The sequence below is a fragment of the Eptatretus burgeri genome, chromosome 11 (genome assembly GCF_056783735.1).
Source record: "Eptatretus burgeri isolate ZD-2024b chromosome 11, Ebu_testis_v1, whole genome shotgun sequence".
Lineage (NCBI taxonomy): Eukaryota > Metazoa > Chordata > Myxini > Myxiniformes > Myxinidae > Eptatretus > Eptatretus burgeri.
The window spans coordinates 13,832,883-13,850,778 of NC_140971.1; the positions used below are offsets into that span (position 1 = coordinate 13,832,883).

Consider the following 17,896-nt stretch of genomic DNA (forward strand, 5'->3'; position numbering starts at 1 on the left):
AATTACAACTTCCCGGCGTGCCTCGGTAATGAGGGCATGCGCAGTGAACTCAATCAGCCATTTTTACACTCCGAGAGGACGGGAAATAATAATTAGCGCAGTCCCAGAGTGAGCCGGGACGCTCGCTCGGGCCGAGCCGCTCTCCAAAGGGGGTTAAGGCACCGGCAGGGCCCGACGAGGAGCGGCGCCACGGGCCCCACGGGCGCCCGAGCCCCGAACCGGGGACGAAGCGGCGGGATAGGGCGAACGAGGCGGAGAGACCGACGGCGCACCGGCATCTCGCTTGTGCTCGCCATCTGAGCGCCACGGCGCGGGAGTCGGCGGCTCCCGGCGTTTACCCGCACGAACTGCCGTCGATGCAAAAGTCTCCGGTACGAACTTCGCTTCGTCGAGGAAGGGGTTGATGGGGGGGGATGCAGACCGTGTTCGTGCGTCGCACTCAGTGCCCCCATCGTCCGGCAGCTCCTGCGGGCTATACGCGCGAACGCCTCGCAGGGTCCGCGCCGCGAGAGCCGACGGGGCGCGCGGTTGTTTGTACGGTATGAGGTGCTGGTGTCGCCTCGGGCTGAACGCGAGCGGCGCCGCGATTCGCGCTCTCTCCGTGTCTCTCTTGGCTGAAGGACGGTGCGCGGCGCGTGACGCACGTGCGGGGTCGAGGCGCCTCGAGACGGCCGCTCCGGCCCCGTCCCGTTTACCGCCCGTCCTCCTCCTCCTACCTCCTCCTCCTCCTACCTCCTACCTCCTCCTCCTCCTCCTCCTCCTCCTCCTACCTCCTCCTACCTCCTCCTACCTCCTCCTCCTCCTACCTCCTCCTCCTCCTTCCTCCCCGATCGACGCTTGTGCCTCGTGTTTGCTTCCCCTCGATGCGGCTCTTTTTTTTTTTGTCTCCTCCTCTTGCGCGTTCGTCTTCCTTTTAAAAATCGATCTCCAATATTCCCTTTCACTTCGATGTTTGTATACTTTACTTATTTATTTATGTAATATATATATATATGTTTTATTTAATTTCGGGAAATAAATAGATTTAGAGTCAAATTGGTCTGCACAGCTCTCTCTCTCTCTCTCACTTCGCGCTGCTTCGTGTCGAGAGATGTTTTTCACACACTTGATGTGTCGGTGAGACGAGAACCCCCGATTCTGGGCAGGGGGTGTTTATTTGGGGGGGGGTTGGGGTTAACAGAGCGGCCCTTCATCGATGGTCATCAATCCCACCACCCGAAATGTAAAGCATCCTGTCCAGGGCGGTCTTCAATCGGTCTTGGAACGGCAGACGTTGTGCCATTGTAATTACAATACACGTCCTGTAGTTGTACTTCCATCTGAACACGAACAACGTGTAATCTGGACCAAAGCGACGTCACAATCCTTTTTATCACCATACCAATTGTCATTGTGGGTATGTTTGTACAGTAATGATGTAGTCTTTGTCAGGGTTCTAGACTCATTGTGGGTATGTATGTGTACAGTAACGATATTGTCTTTGTCATGGTTCTGGACTAATTGTGGGTATGTATGTGTACAGTAACGATATTCTCTTTGTCATGGTTCTGGACTCATTGTGGGTATGTTTGTGCAGTAACGATATTGTCTTTGTCAGGGTTCTGGACTCATTGTGGGTATGTTTGTGCAGTAACGATATTGTCTTTGTCATGGTTCTGGACTAATTGTGGGTATGTATGTGTACAGTAACGATATTGTCTTTGTCAGGGTTCTGGACTCATTGTGGGTATGTTTGCACAGTAATGATATTGTCTTTGTCAGGGTTCTGGACTCATTGTGGGTATGTATGTGTACAGTAACGATGTTGTCCTTGTCAAGATTCTGGACTCATTGTGGGTATGTATGTGTACAGTAACGATATTGTCTTTGTCAGGGTTCTGGACTCATTGTGGGTATGTATGTGTACAGTAACGATATTGTCCTTGTCAAGATTCTGGACTCATTGTGGGTATGTATGTGTACAGTAATGATATTGCCCTTGTCAAGATTCTGGACTCATTGTGGGTATGTTTGTATAGTAATGATATTGTCTTTGTCAGGGTTCTGGACTCATTGTGGGTATATATGTGTACAGTAATGATATTGTCCTTGTCAAGATTGTGGACTCATTGTGGGTATGTATGTGTACAGTAACGATATTGTCCTTGTCAAGATTCTGGACTCATTGTGGGTATGTATGTGTACAGTAATAATATTGCCCTTGTCAAGATTCTGGACTCATTGTGGGTATGTTTGTACAGTAATGATATTGTCTTTGTCAGGGTTCTGGACTCATTGTGGGTATATATGTGTACAGTAATGATATTGTCCTTGTCAAGATTCTGGACTCATTGTGGGTATGTTTGTACATAACGATATTCTCTTTGTCAGGGTTGTAGACTCATTGTGGGTATGTTTGTACAGTAACGATATTCTCTTTGTCATGGTTCTGTACTCATTGTGGGTATGTTTGTACAGTAACGATATTCTCTTTGTCAGGGTTCTAGACTCATTGTGGGTATGTTTGTACAGTAATGATATTGTCTTTGTCAGGGTTCTAGACTCATTGTGGGTATGTTTGTACAGTAACGATATTGTCTTTGTCAGGGTTCTAGACTCATTGTTGGTATGTTTGTACAGTAACGATATTCTCTTTGTCAGGGTTCTAGACTCATTGTGGGTATGTTTGTACAGTAACGATATTGTCTTTGTCAGGGTTCTAGACTCATTGTGGGTATGTTTGTACAGTAACGATATTGTCTTTGTCAGGGTTCTGGACTCATTGTGGGTATGTTTGTACAGTAACGATATTGTCTTTGTCAGGGTTCTAGACTCATTGTGGGTATGTTTGTACAGTAACGATATTGTCTTTGTTAGGGTTCTAGACTCATTGTGGGTATGTTTGTACAGTAACAATATTATCTTTGTCAGGGTTCTAGACTCATTGTGGGGATGTTTGTACAGTAACGATATTCTTTGTCATGGTTCTGGACTCATTGTGGGTATGTTTGTACAGTAATGATATTCTCTTTGTCAGGGTTCTAGACTCATTGTGGGTATGTTTGTACAGTAATGATATTGTCTTTGTCAGGGTTCTAGACTCATTGTGGGTATGTTTGTACAGTAACGATATTGTCTTTGTCAGGGTTCTAGACTCATTGTTGGTATGTTTGTACAGTAACGATATTCTCTTTGTCAGGGTTCTAGACTCATTGTGGGTATGTTTGTACAGTAACGATATTCTTTGTCAGGGTTCTAGACTCATTGTGGGTATGTTTGTACAGTAACGATATTGTCTTTGTCAGGGTTCTGGACTCATTGTGGGTATGTTTGTACAGTAACGATATTGTCTTTGTCAGGGTTCTAGACTCATTGTGGGTATGTTTGTACAGTAACGATATTGTCTTTGTTAGGGTTCTAGACTCATTGTGGGTATGTTTGTACAGTAACAATATTATCTTTGTCAGGGTTCTAGACTCATTGTGGGGATGTTTGTACAGTAACGATATTCTTTGTCATGGTTCTGGACTCATTGTGGGTATGTTTGTACAGTAACGATATTCTCTTTGTCATGGTTCTGGACTCATTGTGGGTATGTTTGTACAGTAACGATATTGTCTTTGTCAGGGTTCTAGACTCATTGTGGGTATGTTTGCACATAACAATATTCTCTTTGTCAGGGTTCTAGACTCATTGTGGGTATGTTTGTACAGTAACGATATTCTCTTTGTCATGGTTCTGGACTCATTGTGGGTATGTTTGTACAGTAACGATATTGTCTTTGTCAAGGTTCTGGACTCATTGTGGGTATGTTTGTGCAGTAACGATATTGTCTTTGTCATGGTTCTGGACTAATTGTGGGTATGTATGTGTACAGTAACGATATTGTCTTTGTCAGGGTTCTGGACTCATTGTGGGTATGTTTGCACAGTAATGATATTGTCTTTGTCAGGGTTCTGGACTCATTGTGGGTATGTATGTGTACAGTAACGATGTTGTCCTTGTCAAGATTCTGGACTCATTGTGGGTATGTATGTGTACAGTAACGATATTGTCTTTGTCAGGGTTCTGGACTCGTGGGTATGTTTGCACAGTAATGACATTGTCTTTGTCAGGGTTCTGGACTCATTGTGGGTATGTATGTGTACAGTAACGATATTGTCCTTGTCAAGATTCTGGACTCATTGTGGGTATGTATGTGTACAGTAATGATATTGCCCTTGTCAAGATTCTGGACTCATTGTGGGTATGTTTGTATAGTAATGATATTGTCTTTGTCAGGGTTCTGGACTCATTGTGGGTATATATGTGTACAGTAATGATATTGTCCTTGTCAAGATTGTGGACTCATTGTGGGTATGTATGTGTACAGTAACGATATTGTCCTTGTCAAGATTCTGGACTCATTGTGGGTATGTATGTGTACAGTAATAATATTGCCCTTGTCAAGATTCTGGACTCATTGTGGGTATGTTTGTACAGTAATGATATTGTCTTTGTCAGGGTTCTGGACTCATTGTGGGTATATATGTGTACAGTAATGATATTGTCCTTGTCAAGATTCTGGACTCATTGTGGGTATGTTTGTACATAACGATATTCTCTTTGTCAGGGTTGTAGACTCATTGTGGGTATGTTTGTACAGTAACGATATTCTCTTTGTCATGGTTCTGTACTCATTGTGGGTATGTTTGTACAGTAACGATATTCTCTTTGTCAGGGTTCTAGACTCATTGTGGGTATGTTTGTACAGTAATGATATTGTCTTTGTCAGGGTTCTAGACTCATTGTGGGTATGTTTGTACAGTAACGATATTGTCTTTGTCAGGGTTCTAGACTCATTGTTGGTATGTTTGTACAGTAACGATATTGTCTTTGTCAGGGTTCTAGACTCATTGTGGGTATGTTTGTACAGTAACGATATTGTCTTTGTCAGGGTTCTAGACTCATTGTGGGTATGTTTGTACAGTAACGATATTGTCTTTGTCAGGGTTCTGGACTCATTGTGGGTATGTTTGTACAGTAACGATATTGTCTTTGTCAGGGTTCTAGACTCATTGTGGGTATGTTTGTACAGTAACGATATTGTCTTTGTTAGGGTTCTAGACTCATTGTGGGTATGTTTGTACAGTAACAATATTATCTTTGTCAGGGTTCTAGACTCATTGTGGGGATGTTTGTACAGTAACGATATTCTTTGGCATGGTTCTAGACTCATTGTGGGTATGTTTGTACAGTAATGATATTCTCTTTGTCATGGTTCTGGACTCATTGTGGGTATGTTTGTACAGTAACGATATTCTCTTTGTCATGGTTCTGGACTCATTGTGGGTATGTTTGTACAGTAACGATATTGTCTTTGTCAGGGTTCTAGACTCATTGTGGGTATGTTTGCACATAACGATATTCTCTTTGTCAGGGTTCTAGACTCATTGTGGGTATGTTTGTACAGTAACGATATTCTCTTTGTCATGGTTCTGGACTCATTGTGGGTATGTTTGTACAGTAACGATATTCTCTTTGTCAGGGTTCTAGACTCATTGTGGGTATGTTTGCACATAACGATATTCTCTTTGTCAGGGTTCTAGACTCATTGTGGGTATGTTTGTAGAGTAACAATATTCTCTTTGTCAGGGTTCTAGACTCATTGTGGGTATGTTTGTACAGTAATGATATTGTCTTTGTCAGGGTTCTGGACTCATTGTGGGTATGTTTGTACAGTAACGATATTCTTTGTCAGGGTTCTAGACTCATTGTGGGTATGTTTGTACAGTAACGATATTCTCTTTGTCATGGTTCTGGACTCATTGTGGGTATGTTTGTACAGTAACGATATTCTCTTTGTCATGGTTCTGGACTCATTGTGGGTATGTTTGTACAGTAACGATATTCTCTTTGTCAGGGTTCTAGACTCATTGTGGGTATGTTTGTACAGTAACGATATTGTCTTTGTCAGGGTTATAGACTCATTGTGGGTATGTTTGTACAGTAACGATATTCTTTGTCAGGGTTCTAGACTCATTGTGGGTATGTTTGTACAGTAACGATATTCTCTTTGTCATGGTTCTGGACTCATTGTGGGTATGTTTGTACAGTAACGATATTCTCTTTGTCATGGTTCTAGACTCATTGTGGGTATGTTTGTACAGTAACGATATTGTCTTTGTCAGGGTTCTAGACTCATTGTGGATATGTTTGTACATAACGATATTCTCTTTGTCAGGGTTCTAGACTCATTGTGGGTATGTTTGCACAGTAACGATATTCTCTTTGTCATGGTTCTGGACTCATTGTGGGTATGTTTGTACAGTAACGATATTCTCTTTGTCAGGGTTCTAGACTCATTGTGGGTATGTTTGTACAGTAACGATATTGTCTTTGTCAGGGTTCTAGACTCATTGTGGGTATGTTTGTACAGTAACGATATTGTCTTTGTCAGGGTTCTAGACTCATTGTGGGTATGTTTGTACAGTAACGATATTGTCTTTGTCAGGGTTCTAGACTCATTGTGGGTATGTTTGTACAGTAACGATATTCTCTTTGTCATGGTTCTAGACTCATTGTGGGTATGTTTGTACAGTAACGATATTGTCTTTGTCAGGGTTCTAGACTCATTGTGGGTATGTTTGTACAGTAACGATATTGTCTTTGTCAGGGTTCTGGACTCATTGTGGGTATGTTTGTGCAGTAACGATATTCTCTTTGTCATGGTTCTGGACTCATTGTGCTTCTGTTTGCTTTGCATCTTGTACTAGATCTGTTTTCAATTGAACCTTTGCTCAGTTTCTATGTTCACAGGTTTAAAACGAGGATCCTGCCCCACCCTCCCTTACCATGTGCCCTATCAATTGGGAAAGACTGCCCTGAGATTTTCAACTTGTACATAATAATAATAATAATAATAATAATATTATTGTTATGTTTGAGGGATCTTGTTTCATCAAGTAACTTTTTTTAAATTTTATTATATTATGGTGAGCGGTGTTTGAAGGATCCAAAGTCTAATAATGTAGTCTGTGTGGTTAATTTTGCGTCAGGTAATACATTTGTCTGGATGTTCTTCTTCACCTGTAAATGCGGAAACATCTTGCAATTACTTGACTGCTGATTTAAATCACTTTGCCAAAAACAAACAAACATTTATCGGTGAAAATGCCAGATAAACTTCACAGGCCTGATTCTCCATTGCTCGGTGATGGCAAAATGTACAATTTTAAAATTGAAGCACGACCAGGGATGTAACCTGTCTTTCGTGAATCCACCTTTTGTTGAAATCCTCAAATTAGAGATTTGCAAATGTGTTCCGACGAACAAGCGAATGATGAAATGACGAGATAGATTCCGTACTCTTTATGGTAAATGAGTGGATATTGAAAGTCGTTCCTTTTGATGCTTCTGCGACTGAACCCCTCAACCCCCCCCCCCCTACCTTTCCAACCCTTTAGCACACCGACTTATTTTGTGGATTGTTTTGTATCATGATATCCCCAATCTGTGTGAGGACTCCATCGCCCACTTGTACACTTATTTTGTCTGCTTCGCAATCATGCACCGTGATGTGCATGTCTTGAGTCCCGCGAGCATGATTGTGCTCGTCGTTGTTGTCCTCGTGCAGACATCATATGGGGTTGTTCACATAGTTGGAAGAGTGTTTTGTAAAATTTTAAATTCTCATCTTTCCTCCATTCAGGGAGTAACAATGGAAACGATTATTTCTTTTTTTTATATATTTTTTTCTAAATTATTTTTGTCCTTGCTCTGATTTTGTAATTATTGAAATGTGCTTTTATTTATTTCAATATCTGCTTCATGATGTAGTCTTGTAATTTGCAGTTTGTAGTTAAACTCTTTCCCCCTGTCGAATTTTATTACAAACCCATGCTCAATCAAGCCTTGATTGTTTACAGGTAATGCAATGAAACCCTGTCCAAAAAAAAATATATATATATATATATCTAAATAAATATGATATATTGGTAATTGAATGTGTCCAAACTGCGGAATCCCTTTCTCACAATCTGTGCTTAAGATTTCTACGTGCACACATTGTCAAGGAAAATATTGCTCAATGTTTTCCTCGTTTGCTTCAAATATTTTGTTGGGTTTGTAACATTAACTTGTCAATGTAACTCATGCAAATATCTCATAAGTATTGGTTGAGGTGTACGTGGTCAGGGAAGTATAAATGTTTTATTTTAAGGTGTATAGAACTGTTGTTATAATCCAAGGTATACATGTTCTCTTATTACCTCCTCCACTGAAGGTGAAGGAGGTTGTTTTCACCTCTGTCTGTTTGTTTGTATGCAGGATATCTCAAAACGTTGTGGACGGATTTGGATGAAATTTTGTGGGCAGGTTGGGTGTGTGACAAGGATGAACTGATTAGATTTTGGTGATGATCTGAATCTGATCATTTTTTTAAGTGATTCTTCACCATTGAGAGATGGGGCTAAACCGATAAATAGCACGATATCTCAAAAAGTTGTGGATGAAACTTGGTGGACACGTTGGTTGGTAACAAGCAAGAATTGATTCAATTTTGGTGAAGATCTGGATACAAGAATTATTTAATTTTTTTAAGTAAATCTTCACCATTGAGAGATTGGGCCAAAAACAGTATATAGCATGATGTATAAAGAATTTATTTTGCCTGATATGTTCTGTTGGATCAGGCATTGTGCGGTGGAGGTATGCGCTCCACTAAGTGCCCTTCTCATTAAATCTGTATTATGCAGAATATTCCAAAAAAATATGATATGACTGCAGAACGTTGGTTGATGTCTGCCTGTGAGGGTCATGAATTTCTTCCAAACGAGTGGATATACCTGTCAAGGGCAGGGTGATTGGATACAATGACAGATTTGATGGGAGGACCAAAGAACAGCATCAACAATCCTGTAACAAACAGAAAACTGGAGATTGTAACCACAAAACTAGATGATATTCATGGAATACATACCTGCGCATTATTGAAGGACTTGGTGTGAGTCAAGTTATTTATTTATTTATTTATTTATTTATTTATTTTTCTTCTTCTTTGATCTAATATGGCTGCCAGATAACGTGTCCAATCGTGACCAAACCATATTTTCCATCGGTAATTGATCAATTAGTTAAATTTTACATTGATTGGTTCAGCGGTTTCTCCGACGAAGATTTTCAAACATTTTCCTTTAGATCCACTTTGGCTGCCAGACCACGTGACCCATGATGGTCATTTTTATGAAAATCCTGTTCAAATTGAAGTCGATCAGATGAAAATTGACTTTTAGAAATTTTGGCATTGAAACGGAAGACCAAGAAGGAACCTGAAGAAGTAAAAAGCAAAGATTGACTCCTCATGAGGAACCTGGATAGGATTTGGGTTTCAGCTGTTGCTCCACAACCCTTGAACTCATCCAGGTGTGGTCAAGTGAGCCTTGCAGGAAAATTTCTGCAAGAATTCACTTCTTCTTAGAGAGATGGAGGTATATTGAGGAAAAAGCAATAATTGGGAATGAATAAAGAGAATTGGGGGAAGAATTAGAAAGGCGTGAAAGGAGAAAAGAACAAAGATGTTGGGAAGACCCTGGACAGATAGATTTCAGCAGTTACCTCCAAAGTACAAGCTACCAGAGGTCCATTGACCTCAAAAATAGTTGGTGATTGAATACAGTGACTTGATATGCAAATCCTCTTCAAAGTTCTCGTCAATCAGATGAAAATTGGGGATTTTAGAATCTTGGCCTATGTTGAGCTCAAAAGAGTGACTGCTATATCACATGGTCATGTAACACATGGTAAAGTTTCAATTTCCTCTGCTGAATGGTTTTCAATGTACGCTCTTAACAAAATGTAGACACGTACAGTCCTACACTACCCATTGCTTAACCCTGCATTTTGCTTTGTGAACACAGGGTAACTAGAGAGTTCGTAGAACACCTTACCCCACCCAGTCTTGAGAAAAAAGTACATGGGCTGGGTCTGTGAGTGGCAAATTTGATTGGTCGAGATGACATAAAATGCCGTAATATTTTGTCCAAGTGCAGTACTGTAAAACAAAGTTCTTGAAAGTACCAAGAAGGTGATTTGTGTTCCAGTGTTCAAGTATATAATAAAGATTTTCAAGATTGTCGAAAAACGTTTTTTTCTTTTTTTCCGAAGTTTACCGCTGTTTATGTAGTGCCTTTGACACTTCATTTTACACATTGGATCAGTTATTCGTGCCTGTTGTTTGTGTTCTTTATGACATCACTCAAAACAGAAAGCTTCCTGTTTTGGAATCATTTTAAATTTTGTTTTGACTCCCAGACGTATGCAGACAGAGGAAAAAATATTATCTCACTCCTCCGCTCATGCGCGATCGGGACGAGATTCCGTACAATTTGCCACAATACTGCTAAACTACAGATTTTTTGTTCAAAATATAACATTCAATTGAAATGAAGTAGTTCCTTGATCATAAACTGACATGTGTACGCAGATACAGACAAAATGAAGCAATTACTTAAACCTGCTTCACATTGAAGCACTACTCACTATTAAATGCTTGTGAATTCACTCTATCGTAGTTTTTAAACATGCCATTTTTGTACACATATTTGAATGGGCGTGTCATCCCTACATATGGAGTGCTACTGCACTTCATGCTACTTCCCTTCGTTTTGGTGTCGACGCCATTTTTGTTATACGCATATGTTTCCATGTTGTTCCTTGCCTTATCCCCAGCTTTGCAGCTTTCTTTGCCCATGTATCTGGTTGTCCATCCTTTTTTTTTAATTTTATTTTATTTTTTTCTTCCCAAACCTCCTCACTGACTGCCTTCGCTACTTCCTCCGTCCATCACACTTGGTTTCTACTCGTTAGCGTTCCCTTTCCTGATATTCACCCACACAACTCTCATAAATGCTTCTGTTCTCCTTCCACTCATCCTCCAGACTCCTGGTTTCCTTGCTAAGTTTCTCATTCTTCTCCTCTTTCACTTGTATGCAGCATAATGTTGCAGGGTAGCATCATTGGCTGAGGGCATGGCTGTGCCACTGATGCAATGCCCTCTGCTGGTTAGGGCAGGAATTTTGAATTTGTTCAGTGTTCTGGCGATAGTTCGCCTGCTCTTCGTGAAGGACACCATGCGATCTTTTAAAATCCACCAGCGAATGCTGGCAGACATTATGCCCGTTTTAACATTCATCTGTGGGACAGCAAACGCATTGATGAATCACTCTGCCTGTGAAACACCGGTATGACAGTTTATAGCTTGGTTGGGATTCAAAACCAGGCCAGACAGCTTGGAGGCAGGTGTGCATACCTGTAGGTCACCCTGTCAGCCCCACTTCCCCTTTCACCTTATCCTTGTACTCAGTGGTGTGCAGAGGTCTGGTGATGCCTGGGGCAAATCTTAATTCTATACCCCAAAGACTCAGGCATAAGGCCTAATATACTGAGAAATATTATGAGAAAGGAAAACATTTTGAATATATAAACACAGATGAAACATGAAATAAACGCTTTATTCGATTTTAATATAAATCAATCAAATTTATTAAGTTCTTTTCCCCAAATGATACCTCCTGTCACAAAACACCTGAACGACTTCACTTTTTACATCAGCTGTGAGAAATTCTTCTTCAATGCTTATTAAAGCCAGGTCGGTCAGTCGCTCCTGTGACATAGAAGACCTCAGATATGTTTTTATTAATTTCAGTTTTGAAAATGACCTTTCACAGCTTGCGACTGAAAATGTGATTGTAAGCAGTAATCTGTATGAAACACACAGCGTCGGAAAGACATCCCTCCCATACTGCAGTAAAGACTCCAGAGCATCTTTAGGATCAGGGGGAACTCTATTCCCTCCAGCTCGAAGGAGCATCACAAAATCAATAATTTCATCATATAACTGAATTGCAACCACATCATTGTCATAATAATTTGCAAAGTCTGAACATTCCTTTTTTAATTTCTCTCTTTCTTGTTCATCTTCAATCACTACTGAATTCAAGTTCAGAAGAAAAGAAAATCGGTCACTGAGTCTTTGAAGACTGACACTGCAGTCTTCAATTTCAGTTTTTAATCTGTTCACAATCTCTACCATTACTCTATTCATTTCTTCTTGTGCCGTCAGTCCACTATCTCTTGCTGAGTCTCCAGACATTATTCTTCATCTCCTTGTTCATGCAATTGGTATTCCCCAATTTTCACAATATTCATTGGCTAAATCTATTGCATTGTGGATAATTTTGTCATTGTTCAAATTCAAGATATGAATAAGTCTTCTCAGATCACAAGAAGCTTCATGGAACCCCACTTTTGGATCCTGCAAACGTTTTGAGACTTTCTCCACTGATGATAAAACTGAGTACGAAAAATTTAATAAAGCTATAAATGGGAACTGTTGAATAGAGTTCAGTAGCGATCCTGCATCAGATTGTTTCCCTTGAAAATTCTCCTTCCAGCAGGTGTTGAAGGCTTGCAATAACTTTGTCACACTCTTCGTGGATTACTTGCACAGCATCATGGCTGGAACTCCATCTTGCGTCACACTGTCTTTTCACAGTCCGAGTGACAAAAGATTTTAACACTTCCCAACGAGAAGTAGATGAAGAAAAAAAAAAAGTAGAGTTTTTTTTCCAGAATGCCAAAAAATGTAACAACAACAGGTTGCACCTCACTTGCATGGACACAGGCCAAATTGAGGCTGTGGTTCTCGCAGTTCACAAACACAGCTTTTGGGTTAACTTCAATAATTTTTTGTTGAACACCTCCTCTCACTCCAGCCATAACTGCTGCGTTATCATATGCTTGACCACGACAGTCATTCATGGAAATTGTCTTCTTCCAATTTGTCCTGAATTTTATTTACCAGGCTGACTGCATCTTTCTTGTTGACTTGAAAAAATCCCAGAAATGTCTCCTTTATTTCTACTTTTCTGTTTTCATCAATATGAACGTAACGCAGAATTTCAGAAACCTGATCTTCATGGGCAATATCTGGGGTTGAATCCAGCATTATGCTAAAATATTTTGCATCCTTAATTTCGGAAATTATATTATTCTTGACAGTTTCACCAAAAAGATTGATTATTTCGTTTGGAATTCTGTTGGACAAGTAGGTGACACTTTTTGGTTTCTCTTTCCCTCTCTGCAAGTGTTTTGTTAAGATGTCATCATATTTGGCCAAAAGTCTGATTGTTGCTAGAAAGTTTCCTGTATTTTCACTGACTGTCTCCCCTGTCTCTGTTAACCCAGATATTCCTTCTCCTCGATGTCCACGATATGCCAGATTCTGTTTTTCCAGAAAGGATATAACCTCGACAATCCGTTCAGTTATAGCTTTCCATCTTTTCTTTTCAGCAGACACTTGCTGTTGAAGTTCAGCATCTATCGTAGTTGAATGATGGAGTCGAACTACGAGGTTCAGGTATTCCCTCATGTGAGCTCGATGAGAAGGGCTTTTCTCATGGTTAGGTATTCTTGGATTTAATTTTCTCCAAGTGGAGAAACCGTCTTCCTTTCCAAAGTTTGACATAGACGACAAATGCTCCTTTGAAAACAAAAAGCAAACAAAACAGTAGCTTGCTTTCCGATATGGAGAGTATAACAACCATTTTCTCTCCACAATTTCTCCGTTTGTGGAAACTTTATCAAACCACTGTTTGGAAAATGATCTCACATCCTTCTCAGCAAATGGACCACTTTTATTCTGATATCTTTCAGGGCCATGTTGTAATATTGTCATCTTCAAATGATCTGGAATTGGTTTCTTCAAACAGCCAAAATCGCTTCTTTGCAAAAATATGCTAAAAATCTTCTTTATTTTCTTCACATGGATCATCATCCTGACGAGACTGAGGAGAGAGAGTATTATGTTCTGACCGAGCTGAATCCGTATCAGAAAAATCCTTCTCTGCACCCACATCATCTTTTACTTCTCCAGGTTCTCCTACTTCTTCTTTACTTCTTTTTATCCATGCATCTAATGCCCCTCTTTGATGGGACTCATCTTCGACTCTGCCCCTCTTTTTTTTTTTTTTCCTGTTTTGTGCTCCACTCGGTTGTACTTTCTTCATCTGAGACATCTGAAAAAAAAAATATATATATATATATATATATATGTACAAAGTGATTACTAACTTACACACTTCTGAGATGAGCTTATTTTCTCTTGAACAAATATTCATTCTTGTATTTGTAGATAATAAGAGAACAAAAAATCTTAATTGGAGATAAAACCATTAAACCATTTAAATTAAAACAATAATATTGTTATAGATAACAGCTCCACCACCAACTCCCTGCGCGTTGCCAACGGTGCTTTTTATAGCCTGAGGGGAGAAGCCATTGGAGGTTTCGCCACCTGAAATCGGCGCTTCCCCCTTTCACCTCTGAACCTTCACCCCAGGCTGGCTCTGCCCCTTTCACCTCTGATTGGCTGGTCTTTTCCAGGGCAAAGCCCGTCTTGATCCATTTATGCAAATCATCCGTTTGGATGGCTGATTGCACACGGACGGACGCTGGAATGTGGCTCCCCCTGTTGCGCCGCGAGTTCGTAACAACGGCATTTTGCCGCTGTTTGCTGAGGAGGGTGCTGTGTTGTGGAGATGGCGTGGATGAGGGGAATAAACTATACTGCAATAATTCTGAAACTCGATAATAATAAGCACACAAAATACTCGTAACATTTCATTTTCTATCTCAAAAACCGTAAGACGCATGAGAAAATGGGAACAAAATGGTAAACAATCGGTCAGCTGCAGACGGATAAACCATATTTCATTTCTTTGTTCCTTCGTATCACATTTCACACTGATTCTCCACTGATAATTTTGTGCAATTTATATCAGAGACTTGCAAATTAGTGGTATCTGTATTCGAATATTAACATGTTAAGAAATAAATGTCTCCTATTCCGAGATTAAATGCCATAGCAGTCCTCTGATCATCCAGGCTTCACTCTTACTACATCCCACGTAAATATTTCATTAAATATCACCTAAAAAACGTAGTTTCACCCGTTCTAGAACTATTCACTGACCTGAGTAGGTAAAAGAACGAATCTAGATGCACGAAAAGCTGAAGAAAAGACGAGTTATGACTCGAGGAAACGCAGGAACGAACAGCCACGTCTGCTTGTTGCTTTTGATGGTTGCACCACGTACAACATGCGTGTGGGGGGGGGGGTGGGGAGAAGCACTATTTTCTCTAAACAGAAAGGGTACACCATGTTAAAGGAATAAAGGGCTAACAACTGCCTCTGCAGTGCAGTGCGCCTCCAAAAATTGATTTATCACCGCTGAAATTTTAAAATTACTATCTTATTTCTTTCTCTGATTGAATGCCCCCATCCAATGGATGCCCGGGGCCAATGCACCATCGCCCCCCCCACCCCCTTGCACACCACTGCTCTGTGGTCAAGCGTTTTCCCTCCATTGCTGTAAACATCGTGTCCGGATCAGCTGGATCCATATCTATGAGTAGTGTATAAATGGCCCTCGTTGCAGGTTGGATGGATCGTCCTTGCTCTCTGCAGAGCTTTGTATTAAAGCCACCAAACTGGTGTGTTCTGATCAGAAGTGATTTGCTTCAGCAAACAGACATCCATATCTTGAACTCTCCTAAGTTGTATAGCTTGATGAGCCAATACATGGAGAGGTAACACCACACGTGTGGCTTCTTCAACTGGCATTGCTGGTTTCTCAGGTCCCTTGTACCTTTGAACCGAAATGTCTTCTGTCATAGGTGTCTTCATTTCATCACGGGTCAATTGTCTGATGATGGCTTCGTCTCCAGATGTGGAAGATATCTCCTGATCTTTTATGGTAAGTAGTACTGCAAGAGAAGGTGTTGAAATGAGCCCATTCTGGGATGAGATATTTGTGTCGAAGTCGTCAGCAACAACCTGAACGAGGCCACATTCAGCATTGGTGGTTCCCTAATCCCGGAGTGAACAGTTGCAGCCTTTGCTGCTGATCCCTTGAAACGCTGAAACTCATCACAGGACCAGGTCACACGATAGTTGTACAACTGCTCGATGAGGCTTTTACGACTGACTAGAACTCCCAGTGCTATTTGGAGTGTAGTTGGTCGATTGGTGATCATATTCATTATGATCTTTCCTATCAGAGCTCCTGGAAGTGTGCAGTCCAGTTTAGCTGATATTTTGGAGAAGAGCAATTGAAGGATTGAACTCACTGCTTTATTAGCAATATCTATATTAATTCTCGTCAGATAGGAGCTGGGGTCGGACGACAACTGCTTAGATTCCTGTGCAACCTTCTTGGCAATTCGTTCTATGGAAACATCAATGGCGTCATCTTCATCTGATGCTACTAATTTGATTGCAGTAGACGCTCTGCTGCTAAACAAGATTAAACTAGTGACACCTTCACCAGACAGAACCAGGAGCTCAGAGCCAAGTATATCCAACAATTTAGATAACAGGGTTCGTCGAGAGTATAACTTTCCTCCATGATCCTTGTACATGTTGTTGACTTCTACTGAATTCCAGATGTGCAACATGTCGTTTTTCATCGATAGGATGGTAGAACTGACAGCTGACTCAATGTCTTGAGTTTCTCTGCCACTGTGTGCTGCTGCTGCAACAGAACGGGGTGCCATGAAGGACTTTCTGCAGTCATCGTGATATCTCGCATCAGCAGCGTGAAGATCGGGCGTCCTTCTTCATCCTGGTGGGAATCGACAACATCCAGAATAGTTTGTTTGAAAGTTGTCCGATCAACACGATCTGCAGTCATACAAAGGAGAACTCACTGCCAACGATTAGGATTCTTCTTATCAAAGTCCATGATGCACTTTTCTCCGCAAAAACATGCAATGCTCTTTAAAGTCGAATACTGTCGTCTTTGAACGGCGGCTTCTTTTGCTTGTTGAAGCATTTTCCAAAGACATTACTCATTCGTTTCAAGTGTCTTTCTATGTGTGAGCGTGATGTGTACGTTGACACAGTCTCTATGGAATTTTAGCTCGATAGATTTGTCTGCCTGTAATCTCTGTTCAAGCTCTTCATGTATACCATCTTGTCTTGCTTTGCTTGACCGGATGATACTTCGCACTCTGTCTGGACCAACTGTTACCAGAGGTTTTTCAGCTTTAGTTGCATCGCAGGGACTGAAGAAACAGTCTCCCATGGTGATGGAGCCTCAACCTGTAACAATAGAGGTAATTATAAACATCAGTAAACATTTAATTTCTTTGTTCGTATTTTAAAAAATTCTCACAAAACAGGTTCCACCTTGTGTACTTTTAAAAATCAATAAAATACACAGTTGCTTTCAGACAGATCATGTGAAATAATTAAAAAAAAAACTTGCTTGCAAATAATATCGTTCATTCTACTGTATCAGAAGACATTACTCTTCCTTAAAACTCAGTTCTCCATGTTTCTTTCATTACATTACAAGCCTCAACTTACTTGATCAGAAACAGTTCATGCTGTTGAACTTCTGAGGTCAGCCATTTCTCACAACTGTACTGGGGATAAACGGCTCTGCGCAAGTTATTTTCAAACAGTTTTGTTGTTGTTGTATAACTGCACTGCAAAAACGCCGATCGGTGCGGACAAATTCAGGGGGTAGGGTTATGCTAATTTGCATATTAATGAGCTAAATTTCAATGTTGTCAAATTGTAAGTGGGTTTATCATGACCAGTGACCCTAAAAACATGGGTTTGGACACCTCAACCAGGCTGTTTGGATGCTTACTTCTGGAGATATTAAGAAAAATAGTAATTTGGACAATGGCCACCGCTAATTTGCATATTAATGGGTTTCTACGAAAATGCTCAAGGGTGCCAGAGTGGCATCAATCGGAATATTCATTCAGATGGTCTGGTGATCACAAAAACGCAGAAAAACATTGTGCGGACCCTAATGCACGCTTTTCTGGCCAACACTCGGACTAATACATCCAGTGGGGTGAAAAA

At 40.7% G+C, this 17,896-nt stretch overlaps 1 protein-coding gene across 2 annotated transcripts in view; it reads left to right on the forward strand.

Moving 5' to 3' along the window:
• LOC147016539 (zinc finger homeobox protein 4-like) overlaps positions 1 to 17,896 on the forward strand; it is a 257,312-nt gene that overhangs the window by 34,075 nt on the left and 205,341 nt on the right. Inside the window, exon 1 of one of the 2 annotated variants that reach the window (XM_085845277.1) lies at positions 12 to 371. The exons of the other annotated variant lie outside the window; for it this stretch is intronic. The gene's annotated coding sequence lies outside the window, so the exon portion shown is untranslated. Of the gene's footprint in view, positions 1 to 11; positions 372 to 17,896 lie in introns of those variants that run through there. 2 annotated transcript variants of the gene reach the window in all.